Source organism: Salvelinus namaycush, chromosome 9 (genome assembly GCF_016432855.1).
Source record: "Salvelinus namaycush isolate Seneca chromosome 9, SaNama_1.0, whole genome shotgun sequence".
Taxonomy (NCBI): Eukaryota; Metazoa; Chordata; class Actinopteri; order Salmoniformes; family Salmonidae; genus Salvelinus; species Salvelinus namaycush.
The window spans coordinates 50,959,281-50,980,655 of NC_052315.1; the positions used below are offsets into that span (position 1 = coordinate 50,959,281).

Sequence of the window (21,375 nt, forward strand, 5' to 3'; positions counted from 1 at the left end):
TACAACGTTATGAGGTGAATTGAGGAGTTATTTGGACAGATTAAGGAGAATAATGTGTTGGGTGGTAAAGGTGGTATACTTTATTTTGAAAATCGGTCCAAAGTATACTGCGTGAAAGAGCCACGTGTGGTTCTACTCGTTCCTCAACTAAAAGATGAAAGAGTATTATGATTAAAGAGAATAACTTCACACACAGGTAACTGACTGCCTGCTGGTCCCAGCGTGTCTAATTTCAAATGTTCTTTAAACACGAACACAGTGTATCTATTATGAATTAGGTTTTAAAATCTTAGCCCCAAATTATAATAACCCTATAGTCTTAGCCATAAATCATGGATCTAACTTTCAAAGGCTGCGTTTGTTTACACTGGCAGCCAAATTCAGATTTTTTTGCCTAATTATTGCCCTCGTTTCCGAGACCCTTCCTAGCATTAAGATCATCGTTAGAACCTTCTTACGATGTATCTTTAGTAGCGGTGGTCTTTCCCAGAGCTCTTAATAAAAAACCTTTGCACATCTACAAGTGATTTTTACCCTATCAGTATCGACACATGGTCAAATGACGCACTTAGTGAACGTTCTCTCCTCGTGCTTGTTTGGGAAACACTCCTAAAAAGTTGCTTCGTAAATAAGGATGCATCTGGTACGATCATCGTAATGCTTAATTTACGTCGCAACTGGGAAACACGGCCTGGATTTGATTGGCCAAAAGACCAATTAGTGGAAAAAGATCAGATTCACGTTGAACCGAACAGGGAGATTTTGTCGGATCTCAAATCTGTATGAGTTAACATTGCTCAACCACATACAAACAATGCATTCTACCTCTAAGTTGTTTTACTGATTATATCTGACCTTACAGTTGACCTTCGTGGCTGTAGAATGTGTGCCATTAAACATGAACTATTTTAACTTTCCTAAGGCCTCTGCGATCTGTTTATCGCCACAGCAGACCAGGGTTCAAATACCATTCGAAATTATTTCAAAACTTGAGCTGTGCTTGATTGAGCATGCCTGGCACAATAGAACCAATTGGATAGTCAAAAATGTGTAACCCCTCCCACTCTGGCACTCCTGGCAGGCTAAAGCAAATGCTAAAAGTATTTGAAAGATTAAAAATAGTATTCAACCCAGAGACGTAATTGCATCTTATGGTGTTTTTTTGCTGGCAGCCAGACAACCCCAGTGGATTTTTTCAGTTCAGTTATATCAATGCCATACCATGGACCATGAAATACTGTTAGACTGACGTTTTTGTTGGCTTCAGTGGATGGGCAGTTCATAATTTTTACAAGGGGTTAAGGTAGCAGACAGTAACTCTACACAGTCTCTTGAACCAGGGTCAATCTCAAACTTTGTTGCACAGTGGTGCATTGTGGACAGAGAGTGGCAGGGCAGCCACATAGACTACTATATCTGTATTTATGTCAATCAAAGACAGAAACACCTTCTAGTCAGGAAACATACCGGTTCAAAAAAAGGAAACCTATGGAACTCAACTCACAAGAAGCTAGATGGTTAGATGTTGATTTGATTTTGATTTGATGCAGATGCAGATAAAACAAATAAAATAACATGTTTTTCTCAACCAAATGTGGGAATTGAATGCTCTAAATGTGTTATGGTTCCTCCTGGCACCAGAGAGCGGCAGAGACCGCCCTAGAGACTTTTAATGGTACTCAGGTGTGTCTTATCATTTCATTATGTTTCATTATGTTTCCCCCACGTGAGTTTTCGAGTGTTGGTGTTTGTTGTTTCGAGTTTTTTGTTTCCCTGTGTTGTTATGTTCTCCATTTTAACCTCCGCCAAGGGGCCAGACCAGTGGCTGACTTCGCCATTGAATTCTGCACCCTCGCCGCCGAGAGTGGTTGAAATACGGAGGCACTGGTTACCGCTTTCCACCAGGGACTGTCTAACTCCATCATGGATGAACTTGCCGCTCGGGAACTGGGAAAGGATCTCGAGTCCATGATAACGCTGTCAATCAGGATTGGCAACCGCATCCGAGAATGGGTGAGACAGCGTTCTTTTGACACCACTCCAGCATTCTGGTTTCCTGAGCACCCCAAGCCCACCGGGTCCAGCATGGATGATCCCATGCAGCTGAGTCGCACACGTCTGAGCCCACAGGAGTGTGACAGGCGCATGTGCGAAGGCTGCTGCGTCTACTGCGGAGGTCTCGGCCATCTCCGTGCTACATGCCCAGAGCTGACGGGAAACGCCAGAGCTCACCAGGACCGGGAGAGACCCTGACGAGCTGTGCAGTTACCTCCTGGCAACCCAGTCAACATCTGTCACTACCTGCAACCCTCCACTGGGACAACCGTCAGCACCAGATTCAAGCCTTTGTGGACTCCGGGGCCGCAGATAATTTCATGAATCAAGACTTCACCAGAGATGTACAAATCCCCTGCGTGAAATGTCCCATCCCTCTGCAGATTCAAGCCCTCGATGGACGCCCCATTAGCTCCGGTCAGGGGGAATATCAGATCAAGCCCATTCTACTGCAGGTTGGGGTGAACCACTGTGAGACTCTTTTTTTAAAGTTGTGGATCAGCTTTAATATTGCAGATAGATTGTTGCTTCCATCAATGTAATTGTCTGCATCTTTTCTAATGCCCCATATATTTTTGGGGTGAACCACTGTGAGACTCTTTTTTTAAAGTTGTGGATCAGCTTTAATATTGCAGATAGATTGTTGCTTCCATCAATGTAATTGTCTGCATCTTTTCTAATGCCCCATATATTTTTGGGGTAAATATACATGAATACAGTTGAAGTCGGAAGTTTACATACACTTAGGTTGGAGTCATTAAAACTCGGTTTTCAACCACTCCACAAATTTCTTGTTAACTAACTATAGTTTTGGCAAGTCGGTTAGGACATCTACTTTGTGCATGACACAAGTCATTTTCCCAACAATTGTTTACAGACAGATTATTTCACTTATAATTCACTGTATCCCAATTCTAGTGGTCAGAAGTTTATATACTCTAAGTTGACTGTGCCTTTAAACAGCTTGGAAAATTCCAGAAAATTATGTCATGGCTTTAGAAGCTTCTGATAGGCTAATTGACATAATTTGAGTCAATTGGAGGTGTACCTGTGGATGTATTTCAAGGTCTACCTTCAAACTCACTGCCTCTTTGCTTGACATCATGGGAAAATCAAAAGAAAGCGGCCAAGACTTCAGAAAAAAAATTGTAGACCTCCACAAGTCTGGTTCATCCTTGGGAGCAATTTCCAAACGCCTGAAGGTACCACGCTCATCTGTACAAACAATAGTATGCAAGTATTAACACCATGGGACCACGCAGCCATCATACCACTCAGGAAGGAGACGCCTTCTGTCTCCTAGAGATGAACGTACTTTGGTGCAAAAAGTGCAAATCAATCCCAGAACAACAGCAAAGGACCTTGTGAAGATGCTGGAGGAAACGGGTACAAAAGTATCTATATCCACAGTAAAAAGAGTCCTATATCGACAAAACCTGAAAGGCTGCTCAGCAAAGAAGAAGCAACTGCTCCAAAACGGCCATAAAAAAAGCCAGAATACGGTTTGCAACTGCACATGGGGAAAAGATTGTACTTTTTGGAGAAATGTCCTCTAGTCTGATGAAACAAGAATATAACTGTTTGGCAGTAATGACCATTGTTATGCTTGGAGGAAAAAGGGGGAGGCTTGCAAGCCAAACAACACCATACCAACCGTGAAGCAAGGGGATGGCAGCATCATGTTGTGGGGGTGCTTTGCTGCAGGAAGGACTGGTGCACTTCACAAAATAGATGGCATCATGAGTCGGGAAAAGTATGTGGATATATTGAAGCAGCATCTCAAGACATCAGTCAGGAAGTTCAAGCTTGGTCGCAAAATGGTCTCCCAAATGAACAATGACCCCAAGCATACTTCCAAAGTTGTGGCAAACTGGCTTAAGAAAAACAAAGTCAAGGTATTGGAGTGGCCTTCACAAAGCCCTGACCTCAATCCCAAAGAACATTTGTGGGCAGAACTGAAAAAGCATCTGTAAGCAAGGAGGCCTACAAACCTGACTCAGTTACCCCAGGTCTGTCGGGAGGAATGGGACAAAATTCACCCAACTTATTGTGGGAAGCTTGTGGAGGCTACCCGAGTGTCAGTTTTGCCCCCCCCCCCCCCCAAGAGGCCGAAGCAGAGGTGCCATCAGCCTAGGCGTTCATGCGACGATGTCGCAGAACTTGGTCAGAGCGTGATCCTTCTTACTCCGCTCTTCTGCTCGTCATCAGCATCAGGCAAACCGGCACCGAACACCTCTTCGGCTCCTCCAATTGGGTCAACAGGTGTAGCTGACCACCCGTGATCTTCCCTTAAAGGTGGATTTGCGGAAACTCGCTCCTCTACATAGTACCATTCAAGATCCTGAGTCACATCAACCCGGTCACCTATCTTCTCCAACTTCGCAGGTCCATGGGGGTCTGTCCGTCCTTCCATGTCTGCCGTCTCTCCCCCCACACCTGCTCCTCCACCCCCTCATCTTGTGGATGGCCGCCCAGCCTACACTGTCCGGTGTCTGTTGGAGGTTCGTCGGTTCCGAGGGACCCTGCAGTACCTGGTGGATGGAGGGCTACGGTCCCGAGGAGCGGGCGTGGGTGCCTGCCCGGGACATCCTTGATCCGGGTCTTGTTAGAAACCTCAACCGACTATGTGGTGGTCGTCAATGCTCCGCGGCTGAAGCTGCTCCTAGAAGGGGGGGTTCGTCATGGTTCCTCCTGGCACCAGAGGGCGGCAGAGACTGCCCTAGATACTTTATGTTACTCAGGTGTGTCTTATCATTTCATTATTTCCCCTTTAAGAGAGGTTTGTTTTCTGTTCCCCTTTGTTAGCTCTTGAATTCAGTTCCCTGTATGTTTCCCCTACATTAGTGTTTGTTGTTTTGAGTTTTGAGTTTTCCTGTATTGTTACGTTCTCAAGTATTTATGTTTTTTCCAAGTCGCTGATTCCTGGTCTGGTTCATTCTCTGCTCTTGGGTTCACTCTACCATGTCACAAAATGTCTTTCTTCGTGTGGTGTGGCTCTATTGATTGTATTACCACTTAATATTGCACCAAAGAACAAGAAACTATCAGATTGCTTCACTCTAAAGTGTTAAAGTTCCAGTCTAGTCTTTAATAATGTTGTGGCATGGCCACTGAGTTCTTGTTCTAATTGTTCACTTGTGTTTTGTCTGCTTGAACTGCGTATGTGAAGGCAAATCATATTATTCAATTGCCATTTAATTGTAAGAATGTTGGCCAAAAGCCTCAGGCCTTGTGGATAACCATTTTAGGAGGGAATCTCCCTTATTTGTTTTTTAGCTTGAAGTCATTTGAGTTTAATGACAACTCAAATACTCAGGTAGAGTTTTACCTGGTCAGGTCGCATGGACAAGAAAAGCTCTATCGTAGTATTTGAGGTGAACTCGTATAACTAATGTCAAGCAGTAAGCAAGTGAGATTCTCTACTAACAAGGACGGCCTTAAAGATGATGATTATCATACGATTGTTGTCATTATGCGTGACTAACAAGGGTTTCCTGAAATGGTTGATTCTATCACACCGATGGTTGAGGTGACAGATCTAGTACAATCAATTAGAGTTGAGTGTAGGAGTTGAATGAAGGACCTACTAGATAGTTACCCTTAATGGAATGCACTTGAGACAAATACCAAAGGTGGGGGGAATACGTCAGGGTTCTCTTGTAGGATGCACCTGTTTGATAGAGATTAAGAGAGATCTAAATACAACAGTCACAGCTAATATTTGCTTATTACATTTTACAAAGAGGAGTACCTAGCTATCAGTGGATCGGTTAGGCTATTGTTCACTGTTAAAATAGAAAGACTCAAAACACCATCATTGTGTAGACAAACCATGAAAAGTAGTGCACCTAAGCTGAGATCTGGTGTTTGAATATAAGGGTGTTTTAATGTAAAATGAGAGCTGGTGTTTGGAAGGTGTTTGAATGTAAGTGTTATGATACGCAGAAAGTGTTTAAAAAAGAAACCCAACTTCGTTCTTCAATCTGATAAGTTGTGTTTTGAAGATTTCTCTTTTTTAGTGCATGTAAAATACTGGTTTGGCAGACTAGGTCTCTTACAATGAAATGGTTTTAAATTGCCAATGGTTTAAGATGTAAATATTGATTGATGATGATTTTCAGTCAATATTGTGATTAACATTTTAAAGAGGGTAGGGTAGAAGATGCCACTAATTATAGGCTAGAGTTGCAGGCCCATTGTGAGATCATACATAATGTTACAGTAGAAATGTTTAGGGCTATGTAAGTTATAGCGGAGGTAACGTATAAAGTGGGCTTTCATGTGAGAGGTGGATGTGAACCCTGGTCTCCCACTTGTGAAAAATATGCCTTAGTCTACTCGGCCAGTGTTCAAGACTGAACTGTTGTGCTCAACCACCCTTGTAAAACTGAGCAAATGGAGCCCGATTCAGACTTGAGATATGTAGACTTAAACAGGGACTCAATGAAGCATAGACTTAAGTAAAAGCATTTGTAAAGTCTATATTAAATTAACTTATCGCAAGTCTGAATAGGGCTAAGGAGAATATTTTTCTGTAAAATTCCACCTTTATTTTTTCAGTGCTTTGTTTAGACAGATAAGAAACAGAGAAGGAATGAAAGTTGGATGTGGGAATTGAAACCCAGACTGCTGGAGCAGGAAGTAAGATGGCACATTTCTTCAGAATTGTAAGCCCTTCAACCACAGCCATATGCCGTATGAAGAATGTGGGCCCCCGTATCAGAAGACAAATGTTTAGATTATAGGAAAAATGTGAACTTCAAACATTGTGCTGCGGTACTGTTCAGAATTACCCCAGTCTGAGGCACGGAGGTGGTAACGTATAGAACAAGTTTGCAGGCACCTCCCCTGTGCTTGGGATCTTCCAGAACTCATACAGGTGAGAGCCCCAAACGCTCAGACGAAACTCTCCAAAGCAATCCAAGAAATGATGCGTAAAATAAAACGTGTGCTAATAGTCGAAGTCAAACGAACACTTTCATTCATTGATCAGTTTTCTTGATGCTACGTGTAGTTGTTAATTGACACATGTCATTGTTTGCGCCTTTCGTGCACTTGTTTTTTATGCAAATGTAGCTATTTAGTTAAAAGTGCTGGTTTGTTCACCTACTAACTGTATAAGCTTCACCTAGTGCTTGATGATGTATGCCACACATGCTGTATGGTACACTAAACAGCCACTACCAACTTAGCCTGCTCTAGCTTTGGTCTTGCAATGTATTAATATTATAGAAGTTAATAACCTAATTATGCATTGATATACTATAATTATTGCTTGTTATTGTTTGCTATTTCTCTGTCTCCCTGTAGAAAAACATACATACAAACTACGTTACACACGGGCTGGCCAATTCTAACCAAAGACAATAATCAGACTGTCAACTGAACTGTCAACTGTCAATCATATAATCTAACTCAACTGTACTGGGATTCAATCCATCAGAACAACCTTCCATGCCATGTACCCTCTTCTGAATATAAATACTCTTTTCCGGGTTAGTGCTCCCAGTCTCTGGCAAGGTGTTGCACAACTCTTTATTAAGTGCTGTTACAACCAGTGGAGGCTTGTCAGAGGAGGAAGGGGAGGACCATCCTCCTCAGTGAATTTCATAAAAATTAAAATTGCTAAACATTTTAAAAGTTATCCTTTTTAGATAAAACTATGCTAAATATAATCTCATGTCACCAAATAATTGATTAAAACACACTGTTTTGCATTGAAGGTCTAGAGTAGCCTCAACAGCACTCTGTAGGGTAGCAACATGGTGTAGACGGAGGACAGCAAGCTTCCGTCCTCCTCTGGGTACATTGACTTCAATACATGGTTCTCCCTTCCATAGACTTGCACAGTAATTATGACAACTTCCGGAGGACGTCCTCCAACCTATTAGAGCTCTTGCAGCATGAACTGACATGTTGTCCACCCAATCAAAGGATCAGAGAATTAATCTAGTACTGAAAGTGTAAACTACAGTTAGCTAGCACTGCAGTGCATACAATATTGTGAGTAGCTGACTCAAAGAAAGAGCGAGACAATAGTTGAAAAAATTAATTTCTTCCAAAATGAAGGAGAAGCAAGATAGAGAGATTTCATACATTTTTTCACTTTTAGTTTAACTTACTTAGCTAGCAAATGCAGCTAGCTAGTTTAGCCTGCTCAAACAGAGGGATGATATGTCAGCTAGCTGGCTATGACTATCCAACACAACACTGGAACTCTTCCAAGTCAAGGTAAGCTTTTGGTTTTACTAATTTATTGCCACCAGGGCCCGCCGGTGTAAGTGCTAAACTGCTTACTGGCTGAACACTAACGTTACTGCATGATTGTAGCTGGTTAACTAACACAGTAGTTATATTAGCTATGTTGACCATGGCATTACTTTAGCTAATATGGGGACAACAATGTAGGCTGTGTGTAGCGGTTATGATATGATTTGGCTTGGAAAGGTTTTTTCGCCTGGTCTCATACAGCTGATGTGTTGTGCATTGAAGTCCACAATCGAAGGGAAAAGGTGAGGAGGAGAGTGCATTGATGCGAGAAGGAATAACATGCGGCTGCTATGAAAGTGAACTGTGTTTACGCTTGATCAGGGGTGTATTCATTCCGTCGAATCTGTTGAACAACTTTTCTTAAACGGAAGCAAACGTAACAGGGACAAACATACCTGAATTTTTCCAATAGAAACTCTCATTTGCAACTGTTGGACTAATGATTACACCCTAGATCAGCTAGATGTAGGAGAGTGTGTCACTGTATTGAATGTGTGACTGTCTGTCACTTCAAATCTTTCTCTCGACCTGTGTGCACCTACTTTGTAAACTTTAATTCGTAGGCTAGGTTGTAGCAACCTCATGATGGGTATAGGGAAAATGTGAGTTTCATGTAGTAGCCTAAACCTATCCCTGTTACATTGAAATGGGCGAATGTAATATGAATGACAGTCATCCAATATGCTGTAATAGAAATAAGGTCATGAAAAAATGTTTTGTCCTCCATCATCTTAAACGGCACCGACCACCATTGTTTAAAACACACCTTGTCATGTTTCAGAACACCTCTGGATGAATGTTTCAGTACACCTTAAATCTGTCCCACTACCCTCACACCCATATGTTTCAATACTCCAGCAAAATTAAGGTTTTGTCTCCCTTAATTAAGGTGGTGGCAGCTCAGTTGCCACTAGTTTTAGTGTTTCAAAGCACCTCATTATTACATTGTGGTAAGTTATGGTATTTGTGGGACAGAATAATGCCCAATCAAGTGAAGTATTCTCATGCATATGGAACAAACCCCGAAGGATAATCCAATACAGCCTAAATGTATGGCCTGCCTAAATGTATTGGCGAATTAGATTATTGAGTTGGGCATGTTTGGCTCCTAAATTAAATTTGGTTTACTCTACGCCATAAAAAATGGGCTGATACTTCAATGGCAAAGAGGAAAAGAGGGACTGCCTCAGATATAGATCTTCATGCATGTTCCTCTGCCTCACACTTTTCGCGCGACTCGACGAAGGAGGACTGACAAGAGCACAGCGCGCACTGACTGTCCTCGGGAACAACGAGGAGAGGCTGACTGCTTGATGGTCACTATGGATTTAAATTCTCTGTAAACCTTCTCAGCAGGTTGGACCGGAGGCTTTTTATTTCATCCACTGCAGGTATAAAGTTGCTGATACATCTCTGTACAATGTTTTTCAGTTGGTATGGCAATGTGGGGATGGTGAAACAATGACAAGACATTGTCACATTGTCACAGCAAACTATTATATTTTGTGTTTAAATGCATTTTTCAAAATTATACATGTCAACTCAATTTCTCACGCAGGACAATAACACCCTTTAATCTGCATGCGTAATAACGATGTAATAAACATACAAAGAGACGTGTATCTATTTTTCGATTGTTTTGTGAATTGATACAATGGTGTAATTATGAGTGTGATAGAAAATGCAGTGATTTAATTATTTACTTTGGTCTTTTGCATCTTTAACTTGAACTGTAAAGAGAGCTGGTTAACCTGCAGCGCTTTGCATAGGTCGGACTCCGCTAGATGAAAGGGAATTCAAGCAGCGAGAGCAGGAGATAATCGTTATATTTCTGAGTCTGAGCAAGCGTTAAAAAAGTTTTGTTATACAGACACAGACATGAAACTAGGCTTCAGTATGTATCTGTACAAAATGTGAGTATATGATTTGGTATACAAACATTCGGCAATCCCATTGACAGTTTAAAATAAGGAGCTACAAAGGTCTGATTTGGAGCGCATTGTTTCGGCCAAAGCGTTTAAAAAAAAATCTTTATTTAACTAGTGAAGTCAGTTAAGAATATATTCTTCTTTACAATGACGGCCTACCCCCGGCCAAACCCTAACGACGCTGGGCCAATTGTGCGCCGCCCTATTGGACTTCCAATCACGGCCAGTTGTGATACAGCTTGGAATTGAACCAGGGGCTGTAGTGACGCTTCTAGCACTGAAATGCACTCAGAAGCAGAAACATCCACTTGTACCTTTCCTATTGTTTGGATGTGATTTAGTGACAGTCGAGCTCGAGGAGGGGAAGCCAATTCCTATTCTATGGTGTCAGGTGTACAAACTAATCCAGGAGTATGACGATCATGTTGTGAGAGAGGGGTTTTTCCTGTCGCAAAACCCTCACCTGTCTTTGTCAGTCAGGTCGGTGTGCACTGTGCAAGGCTGTCAGAAGGGCATATTGTCGATGCTGCATGCATTGCGTGTTCAGTCATTACACACTGTAAGACTTTTCTGTAATTTCAACAGTAAAACACTGTAGAACATACAGTAAAATACTTTATAGGTTTTACAGAATTAAATTGCATTGCATTATGGGTAAAATGCAGAAAAATACTATTATTGGTAGCCTATTATTGGTAGCCTCTTGTGAAAATTACTTTATTAACATACTGCATTTCAGGGATGGGCCCTCTGATCAATTTCCACCAGGGGTCTCAACTACTGTTACAAGTTAGAATAGTAGAATACACAAGGTGCAATATGTAAACTTGGTTGTGGATCAGCAGTTCTCTTGTTTTGTCAGTCGCTGATAGTCAGTCAATTAGCCTGTCAGCTAACATTTTTTAGATAGGATTTTGATCTCCAACCTATTGCAAAATGTGTATAATTGGAGGAAATGAGCTGAAATGTGTTGTACAATCTTTCTGTAGATGTAACGACTTTCTTCCTGGGATGAAGGAGAGGACCAAAATGCAGCGCAGTTAGTGTTCAACATGTTTAATTAAACAATAAACGATGAACATTAACAAATAACAAAATAACAAACGTGAAAGCCGAGACAGTCCTATCTGGTGCAGAACACAAACACAGAGACAGGAAACAACCACCCACAATCCCCAACACAAAACAAGCCACCTATATATGATTCTCAATCAGGGACAACGATTGGCAGCTGTCTCTGATTGAGAACCATATCAGGCTGAACATAGAAACAGACGAACTAGACACACAACATAGAATACCCACCCCAACTCACGCCCTGACCAACTAAACACATACAAAACAACAGAAAACAGGTCAGGAACGTGACAGAACCCCCCCCCCCCTCAAGGTGCGAACTCCGGGCGCACCCCTAAAACTCAAGGGGAGGGTCTGGGTGGGCATCTGTCCGCGGTGGCGGCTCCGGCGGTGGACGAGGACACCACTCCACCACTGTCTTTGTCCCCCTCCTTAGCGTCCTTTGAGTGGCGACCCTCGCCCCCGACCCTCGTCACCAAGGCCCCTCCTAAATAGAGGAGACAACTCAGGACCGAGAGGTAGCTCAGGACAGAGAGGTAGCTCAGGACAGAGAAATCGCTTCGGACAGAGAGGTAGCTTAGGACAGAGGGACAACTCTGGACTAATGGCAGCTCCGGACTGAGTGGCAGCTCCGGACTGAGTGGCAGCTCCGGACTGGGTGGCAGCTCCGGACTGGGTGGCAGCTCATGACTGGAGGGCAGCTCATGACTGGAGGGCAGCTCATGACTGGAGGGCAGCTCATGACTGGAGGGCAGCTCATGACTGGAGGGCAGCTCATGACTGGAGGGCAGCTCATGACTGAAGGGCAGCTCATGACTGAAGGGCAGCTCATGACTGAAGGGCAGCTCATGACTGGAGGGCAGCTCATGACTGGAGGGCAGCTCATGACTGTAGGGCAGCTCATGACTGTAGGGCAGCTCATGACTGGAGGGCAGCTCATGACTGGCTGGCGGCTCCTGACTGGCTGGCGGCTCTGGCAGCTCCTGACTGGCTGGCGGCTCTGGCAGCTCCTGACTGGCTGGCGGCTCTGGCAGCTCCTGACTGGCTGGCGGCTCTGGCAGCTCCTGACTGGCTGGCGGCTCTGGCAGCTCCTGACTGGCTGGCGGCTCTGGCGGCTCCTGACTGGCTGGCGGCTCTGGCGGCTCCTGACTGGCTGGCGGCTCTGGCGGCTCCTGACTGACGGACGGCTCTAGCGGCTCCTGACTGACGGACGGCTCTAATGGCTCGGGACAGACGGGCGGCTCTGAAGGCTCGTGGCAGACGGATGGCTCAGACGGCGCTGGGCAGACGGATGGCTCAGACGGCGCTGGGCAGACGGATGGCTCAGACGGCGCTGGGCAGACGGATGGCTCAGACGGCGCTGGGCAGACGGATGGCTCAGACGGCGCTGGGCAGACGAGCAGTGCCGGCGGCGTTGAGCAGACGAGCAGTGCAGGCAGCTCAGACGGCGCTGGGCAGGCAGGCAGTGCAGGCAGCTCTGAGCAGACGAGCAGTGCAGGCAGTTCAGACGGCGCTGGGCAGGCAGGCAGCTCAGACGGCGCTGGACAGACGAGCAGTGCAGGCGGCGTTGGGCAGACGGCCGACTCTGACCTGCTGAGGCGCACAGTAGGCCTGGTGCGTGGTGCCGGAACTGGTGGTACCGGACTGGAGACACGCACCTCAAGGCTAGTGCGGGGAGCAGGAACAGGGCACACTGGACTCTCGATGCGCACTATAGGCCTGGTGCGTGGTACCGGCACTGGTGGTACCGGGCTGAGGGCACGCACCTCAGGGCGAGTGCGGGGAGAAGGAACAGTGCGTACAGGGCTCTGGAGACGCACAGGAGGCTTGATGCGTGGTGCCGGAACTGGTGGTACCGGGCTGAAGACACGCACCATAGGGCTAGTGCGTGGAGGAGGAACAGGGCTCTGGAGACGCACAGGAAGCCTGGTGCGTGGTGTAGGCACTGATGGTACTGGGCTGGGGCGGGAAGGTGGCGCCGGATATACCGGACCGTGCAGGCGTACTGGCTCCCTTGAGCACTGAGCCTGCCCAACCTTACCTGGTTGCATGCTCCCCGTAGCCCGTCCAGTGCGGGGAGGTGGAATAACCCGCACTGGGCTGTGTTGGCGAACCGGGGACACCATGCGTAAGGCTGGTGCCATGTACACCGGCCCGAGGAGACGTACTGGAGGCCAGATATGTAGAGCCGGCTTCATGACACTTGGCTCAATGCTCACTCTAGCCCGCCCAGTGCGGGGAGGTGGAATAACCCGCACCGGGCTATGCACCCGTACAGGAGACACCGTGCGCTCTTCCGCATAACACGGTGTCTGCCCTTACTCCTGCTCTCCACGGTAAGCATGGGAAGTGAGCGCAGGTTTCCTACCTGCCCTCGCCACACTACCCTTTATCCCCCCCCCCCCCAAGAAATGTTTGGGGTTTCTTCACGGGCTTCCAGCCCCGCTTCCGTGCTGCCTCCTCAGACCACCGCTCCTGGGCTTTAGCTGCCTCCATCTCTTCCCGAGAGCGGCGATCTTCTCCAACCTTAGCCCAGGGTCCTTCTCCGTTAAATATTTGCTCCCATGACCATTCCTCCTGGTACCGCTGCTGCTGTCGCTGCTGCCCGTTGCCACGCTGCTTGATCCTTGTTTGGTGGGTGGTTCTGTAACGACTTTCTTCCTGGGATGAAGGAGAGGACCAAAATGCAGCGCAGTTAGTGTTCAACATGTTTAATTAAACAATAAACGATGAACATTAACAAATAACAAAATAACAAACGTGAAAGCCGAGACAGTCCTATCTGGTGCAGAACACAAACACAGAGACAGGAAACAACCACCCACAATCCCCAACACAAAACAAGCCACCTATATATGATTCTCAATCAGGGACAACGATTGACAGCTGTCTCTGATTGAGAACCATATCAGGCTGAACATAGAAACAGACGAACTAGACACACAACATAGAATACCCACCCCAACTCACGCCCTGACCAACTAAACACATACAAAACAACAGAAAACAGGTCAGGAACGTGACAGTAGAATTGCAGAAAACTTGCTTTAAAACTGCAACATTTTCTCTACACCCCATGCCAAAATGTGTAGAATTGCAGGAAATTGACTCCAAAACTAAGTTTTACTGTCTAAAACTAATCTCTACTGTCAAGAGGGGGGCCACAATTTTTTTTCTTCCAATTGGGGACAGGGGCGGATATGGATATTAGCAATTGCGGTCCCTCATGATAAGTTCAGGTTTTTGGTGGCCCCCACCCCATCAAAGATTCCCATCTCTGTATTGCTTTACAGTAATAGCTTATGTATACTGTAGACAAAAAATGTCAGTTTCAGGGGCCAACCTCATGGTGTCAGGTGAGACGCATGAAGCTCAGACCATTTTAGTAAATATCTTCTTGAAGCGGCGGTGAAGTGGACAAATATTTTCAGCACCTTCTGTGTACACTGTTAAAATATCTTGTTGTTTTTACAGTATTATACAATACAACTAGCATGTGATTTTAGGTGGAACTGGTCAATTATACCTTGATTATACCTCCAATTATACCTCCAATGAAACATTGGTTTAACAGTATATATTTCTGTAAAGATCTACTGTATTTCAAATGGTACTCTAGTTACAACCGACAGAAAACAGTACCCTACCGTATTTTTGGTGGGTGCATAGTATTGTTATTTCTGGCTCATTAACATATTTTGAGGTGTGCCTTGCAAGAGGCTACATCTGTTGTACCCGTGAGTGAGAGTGCTGTACCAATTTAACTGATATGTGCTAGTAGTGTCCCAACAATGAAATGTGTATAGGGGGCATAGTAGAGGAGCAGCAAGTCTTAAACCTTTAATGGTTGAATGTTTGCCATGCCCTTGGTCTGTTTTGTCCTGTAGTCACTGCAGGTTTGGAAGCCTTTGTTAAGGCCTCTAGAAGTGCAAGTGATATTAAAAACCAAATATTGATATACACTGAGTGTACAAAACATTAGGACCTGCGTTGCAGTTCTTGACACAAGCCGCCTGGCATCTACCATCATACCCCATCCAATGACACTTACACATTTTGTCTTGCCGATTCACCCTCTGTCTTCTCCCGTTAATCTATAGTGATCATCTAAACTGATTGAAGTGGATTTAACAAGTGACATCAATAAGGGATCATAGCTTTCACCTGGATTCACCTGGTCAGTCTATGCCATGGAAAGAGCAGGTGTTCCTAATGTTTACATTTCATATGCTGTAATATGTAAACACATTACCTGGCAGCCAACCTGCTTGCACCAATCCCATGCTATTACAGTAAAACTGTAAATTGCAAACCCAGCCTCCCCTCAATGAATTTCATCCATCCATTAATTAATTAATTAATTCAATACAATTACCGAAAAAGACTACAATAAGAGTATTAGTACCATAAAACGGGTTTCGGTAACATGCTGTACTGTAAATTGACAGCATTATCCTGGCATCAGAGTTGCCATCATATTACTATAACTGTATTAGACGGCACTATTTTTTTTTATTGTAAAACATTATACAGCGTCCCTGCTGTGAAGCAAATTACGGTATTTACCTGGCAACTCTGCTGCCAGTATAATGCTGTAAATTATGAGAGAAAAGTTTTACAGTGCAGCCTATCTAAGTTCGTATTGTAGGTTAAGGCTATCCACACTGTAAGTGAGAGACTTGAGTAACTTGTAACTGATAAATGTGCTTGGTTTATCATGTAAGACAACAAGACTGTTCTTCTTTTCAATATTTCCTGTACAATTTGACTAATATGTACTCACACATTACACATTTTCTAAAACTCAAGGGCCCCCCTCAAATCTGAAGTGTCAAAAGGTCTGGGCCCTATGAGCTGTCAATGTGCATGTGATACATTTTGGTTTGGTTACATTGGGATTGTTACATATGTTCAGTCCAATTACTTAAAAATGCACTCCTGTGTCTTAATTACAACAAATTTATAAGATATCGCACGAATTGGAACATAATTTATACCATATCACACAAATTGGAAAATTCGCATCAGATCAAAATCAAATCAAATGTGATTTATTGGTCGTGTACACATGTTTAGCAGATATTATCGCAGGTGTAGTGAAATGCTTATGTTCCTAGCTCCAACAGTGCAGCAATACCTGACAATACAAAACAATACACGGAAATCCCAAAAAGAAAGGAATTAAGAAATATATACATTTTTTGAACGAGCAATGTCAGAGTCCGGAATATAAATATAATGTACAAGTATTTGATGGTGTGTATAGACATTATGGACAGTTTATGAATAGAAAATATGTGTACAGCCGTAGTAACAGTTGAAGTCGGAAGTTTTCATACACTTAGGTTGGATTCATTAAAACTCGACCACTCCACAAATTTCATGTTAACAAACTATAGTTTTGGCATGTCGGTTAGGACATTCACTTATAATTCACAATTACAGTGGGTCAGAAGTTTACATACAGTAAGTTGAATGTGCCTTTAAACAGCTTGGGAAATTCCATAAAATAATGTCATGGCTTTAAAAGCTTCTGATAGGCCTATTGACATCATTTGAGTCAATTGGAGGTGTACCTGTGGATGTATTTCAAGGCCTACCTTGAAAACTCAGTGCCTCTGCTTGACATCATGGGAAAATCAAAAGAAATCAGCCAAGACCTCAGAAAAAAATTGTGGACCTCCACATGTCTGGTTCATCCTTGGGAGCAATTTCCAAACGCCTGAAGGTACCACGCTCATCTGTACAAACAATAGTGCGCAAGTATAAACACCATGGGACCACGCAACCGTCATACCGCTCAGGAAGGAGATGCGTTATGTCTCCTAGAGATGAACGTACTTTGGTGTGAAAAGTGCAAATCAATCTCAGAACAACAGCAAAGGACCTTGTTTCCGCCAGCATCTTCACAGGTACAAAAGTATCTATATCCACAGTAAAATGAGTCTTATATCGACATAACCTGAAAGGCCGCTCAGCAAGGAAGAAGCCACTGCTCCAAAAACCGCCATAAAAAAGCCAGACTACGGTTTGCAACTGCACATGGGGACAAAGATCATACTTTTTGGAGAAATGTCCTCTGGCCTGATGAAACAAAAATATAACTATTTGGCCATAATGACCATCGTTAAGCTTGGAGGAAAAGGGGGACGCTTGCAAGCCGAAGAACACCATCCCAACCTTGAAGCACGGGGGTGGCAGCATCATGTTGTGGGGGTGCTTTGCTGCAGGAGGGACTGGTGCACTTCACAAAATAGATGGCATCATGAGAAAGGGAAATTATGTGGATATATTGAAGCAATATCTCAAGACATCAGTCAGGAAGTTAAAGCTTGGATCTTCCAAATTAACAATGACCCAAAAGATACTTCCAAAGTTGTGGCAAAATGGTTTAAGGACAACAAAGTCAAGGTATTGGAATGGCCATCACAAAGCCCTGACCTCAATCCTATAGAAAATGTGTGGGCAGAACTGAAAAAGCGTGTGCGAGCAAGGAGGCCTACAAACCTGACTCAGTTCCACCAGCTCTGTCAGGAGGAATGGGCCAAAATTCACCCAACTTATTGTGGGAAGCTTGTGGAAGGCTACCCGAAATGTTTGACCCAAGTTATACAATTTAAAGGCAATGCTACCAAATACTAATTGACTGTATGTAAACTTCTGACCCACTGGGAATGTGATGAAAGAAATAAAAGCTGAAATAAATCATTCTCTCTACTATTATTCTGACATTTCACATTCTTAAAATAAAGTGGTGATCCTAACTGACATAAGACAGGGAATTTTAATAGGATTAAATGTCAGGAATTGTGAAAAACTGAGTTTAAATGTATTTTGCTAAGGTGTATGTAAACTTCCGACTTCAACTGTATGTAGGATGATCCTTGACTAGAATACAGTATATACATATTAAGTAGGTAAAACAGTATGTAAACATTATTAAACTGACCAGTGGTCAATGACTACAGTATGTACATAGGGCAGCAATCTCTTAGGTGCAGGGTCGAGTACCGGGTGGTTGCTGGCTAGTAACAGTGACTAATGTTCAGGGCAGTGTACAGGGCGGAGGCCGGCTAGTTGTGACTATTTAACAGTCTGATGGCCTGGAGCTAGAAAGTTAGTTTTTCAGTCTCTCGGTCCCAGCTTTGTGGCATCTGTACTGTCTCCACCTACAAGATGGTAGCGGGGTGAACAGGCCATGGCTCATGTGGCTGAGGTCCTTGATGATCTTCTTGGCCTTTCTGTGACACCGGGTGCTGTAGATGTGCTGGAGGGCAGACAGTGTGCCCCCGGTGATGCGCTGGGCTGACCGCACCACCCTCTTGAGAGCCCTGCGGTTGTGGATGGTGCAGTTGTCGTACCAGGTGCTCTCAATCGTGCATCTGTAGAAGTTTGTGAGGGTCTTAAGGGCCAAATGGAATTTGTTCAGCCTCCTGAGGTCTTCTTCATCACACCCTTGCTTAGTGAAGTTTTTCATCCTCTCCATTGCGGCCCCGTTGATGTGGATGGGGGCGTGCTCCTTCTGCTGTCTCCTCAAGTCCCTCACCTCCTCCCTGTAGGCTGTCTCGTTGTTGTTGGTAATCAGGCCTACCTACCACTGTTGTGTCAAACTTGATGATTGAGTTGGAGACATGCGTGGCCACGCAGTCCTGGGTCAACAGGCAGTACAGGAGGGGGCTGAGCATGCACCCTTGTGGAGCCCCAGTGTTGATGATCGGCGTAGCGGAGTTGTTGTTGCCTACCTTCACCACCTGGGTTTGGTCCTGTCAGGAAATCCAGGACTTAGCGAGCCTAGCGGTGTTAGGACCCAGGGCACCGAGCTTAGTGATGAGCTTGGAGGGCACTATGGTGTTGAAGGCTGAGCTGTAGTCAATAAACAGCATTCTTACATAGGTATTCCTCTTTTCCAGATGGGATAGGGCAGTGTGCAGTGTGATGGCAATTGCATCATTCATGGATCTGTTGGGGCGGCATGCAAATTGTACTGAATCTAGGGTGATATCATATAAATTGCTAAATGTGTAACATATCACATGAAATGGATGACCTAGTGTACCACTGGATGACACAGTAAACAAAAAACAGGGACCCGTTTTGGCTCGTGAGCACCACTTTCAAAACAACTGTTTGAAATGATACATAGGTTAGAGACTGCGTCGTTAACTCAATATCTGCTTTGGAATTACTATGTGTTTACACACATCACATGCTAGTTTAACTGTAGGGCCCCTGAAACCCTGCAATGTCATTAGCTCAGGGTCTCCAGAAAGATTCGCTGCAACACCACCCTTCCACTTCCTGCCTTGGGGACCGTCATGTGGCAGATGCTTTTTGGGATGTGGGATGAAATGCAGTGTCCTTGTATTGTCAACACACCGTGGTCACTTTCACTTGCTAGGTTGTCTTATGACCTATGGTGTCCCATCGAATCATTCAATCAATCAATAAATAAATCAATCAATCAATCAAATGTATAAAACCCTTTTTGCGTCAGCAGTTGTCATAAAGTGCTTTTACAGTAACATAGACCACAACATATTTCTAGAAGGAAGTCCTGGAGAGGAACCAGGCTCTTCTGGCTGCACCATTACGGCAGTAGGCATTATGCAAACACCTTACTGTGCTTATCTTAATTGAAGCCGATTTAAACACCTTGTTTTTTTGTTTTTTTTGTGTTTTTTTTAAAATAAATTTTATCCCCTTTTCTCCCCAATTTTCGTGGTATCCAATCGCTAGTAATTACTATCTTGTCTCATCGCTACAACTCCCGTACGGGCTCGGGAGAGACGAAGGTCGAAAGCCATGCGTCCTCCGAAGCACAACCCAACCAAGCCGCACTGCTTCTTTAACACAGCGCGCCTCCAACCCGGAAGCCAGCCGCACCAATGTGTCGGAGGAAACACCGTGCACCTGGCCCCCTTGGTTAGCGCGCACTGCGCCCGGCCCGCCACAGGAGTCGCTGGAGCGCGATGAGACAAGGATATCCCTACCGGCCAAACCCTCCCTAACCCGGACGACGCTAGCCCAATTGTGCGTCGCCCCACGGACCTCCCGGTCGCGGCCGGCTGCGACAGAGCCTGGGCGCGAACCCAGAGACTCTGGTGGCGCAGTTAGCACTGCGATGCAGTGCCCTAGACCACTGCGCCACCCGGGAGGCCCCAAACACCTTGTTTTCTGAGCAATCATTCAAATTATTAGGCCGTGTAAACACCTTAATTGGCGTTTCAGCTCTGTATTTGATCTGCGCATGTCCTCCCCCCAGCCGAGTGAGTCTCTGTCTTTAGCGCTAGCGAAGTGAGTTCGGGACAACTGAATGTATGCGTCTTAGAAATAGTTTTCACGTATAAACTTTATATGTCCGAACTCAGAATCAAATATACTTCCCAAAAATAACATGGTCGGGTGCCTCCCGAGTGGCGCAGCGGCCTAAGGAACTGCATCGCAGTGCTTAAGGCGTCATTACAGACCTGGGTTCGATCCAAGGCTGTGTTGCAGCCGGCCGCGATCGGGAGACACGAGGCGGCGCACAATTGGTCCAGTGTCGTCCGGGTTACGGGAGGTTTTGTCTGGCTAGGATTTCCTTGTCCCATCTCGCTCTAGCGACTCCTTGTGGCTGGCCGGGCGCATGCCCGCTGACTTTGGTCACAAGTTGTACGGTGTTTCCTCTGACACATTGGTGCGGCTGGCTTCCGGGTTAAGCGAGCATGTATCAAGAAGCAGTGCGGCTTGTCAGGGTCGTGTTTCGGAGGACACATGGCTCTCGACCTTCAACTCTCCCGAGTCTGTACGAAAGTTGCAGAAATGGGACAAGACTGTAACTACCAATTGGATATCATGAAAAAGGAGTACAAAAATAAGGTGTGCGTAATGATGATGGCAGGTGTGCGTAATGATGATAGCAGGAGTGCAACATAGTGTTTTGCAACAAAACCCATTTTAATACACATGTAAAAATCTATGAATTAAACATCTGAGAACAGTAATATTTTACACACAAATTAAGGTACCGATGACCAATAATTTCTGATAAAAAAAACACAAATGT

At 44.8% G+C, this 21,375-nt stretch overlaps 1 protein-coding gene across 1 annotated transcript in view; it reads left to right on the forward strand.

The window, feature by feature from the left end:
- The first annotated feature begins 9,562 nt into the window (after positions 1–9,562).
- The window catches only part of LOC120054164 (anoctamin-1-like), a 68,287-nt gene continuing 56,474 nt past the window's right edge, over positions 9,563–21,375 (forward strand). The window contains exon 1 of the mRNA XM_039001601.1: positions 9,563–9,716. The gene's annotated coding sequence lies outside the window, so the exon portion shown is untranslated. The remainder of the gene's footprint in view (positions 9,717–21,375) is intronic.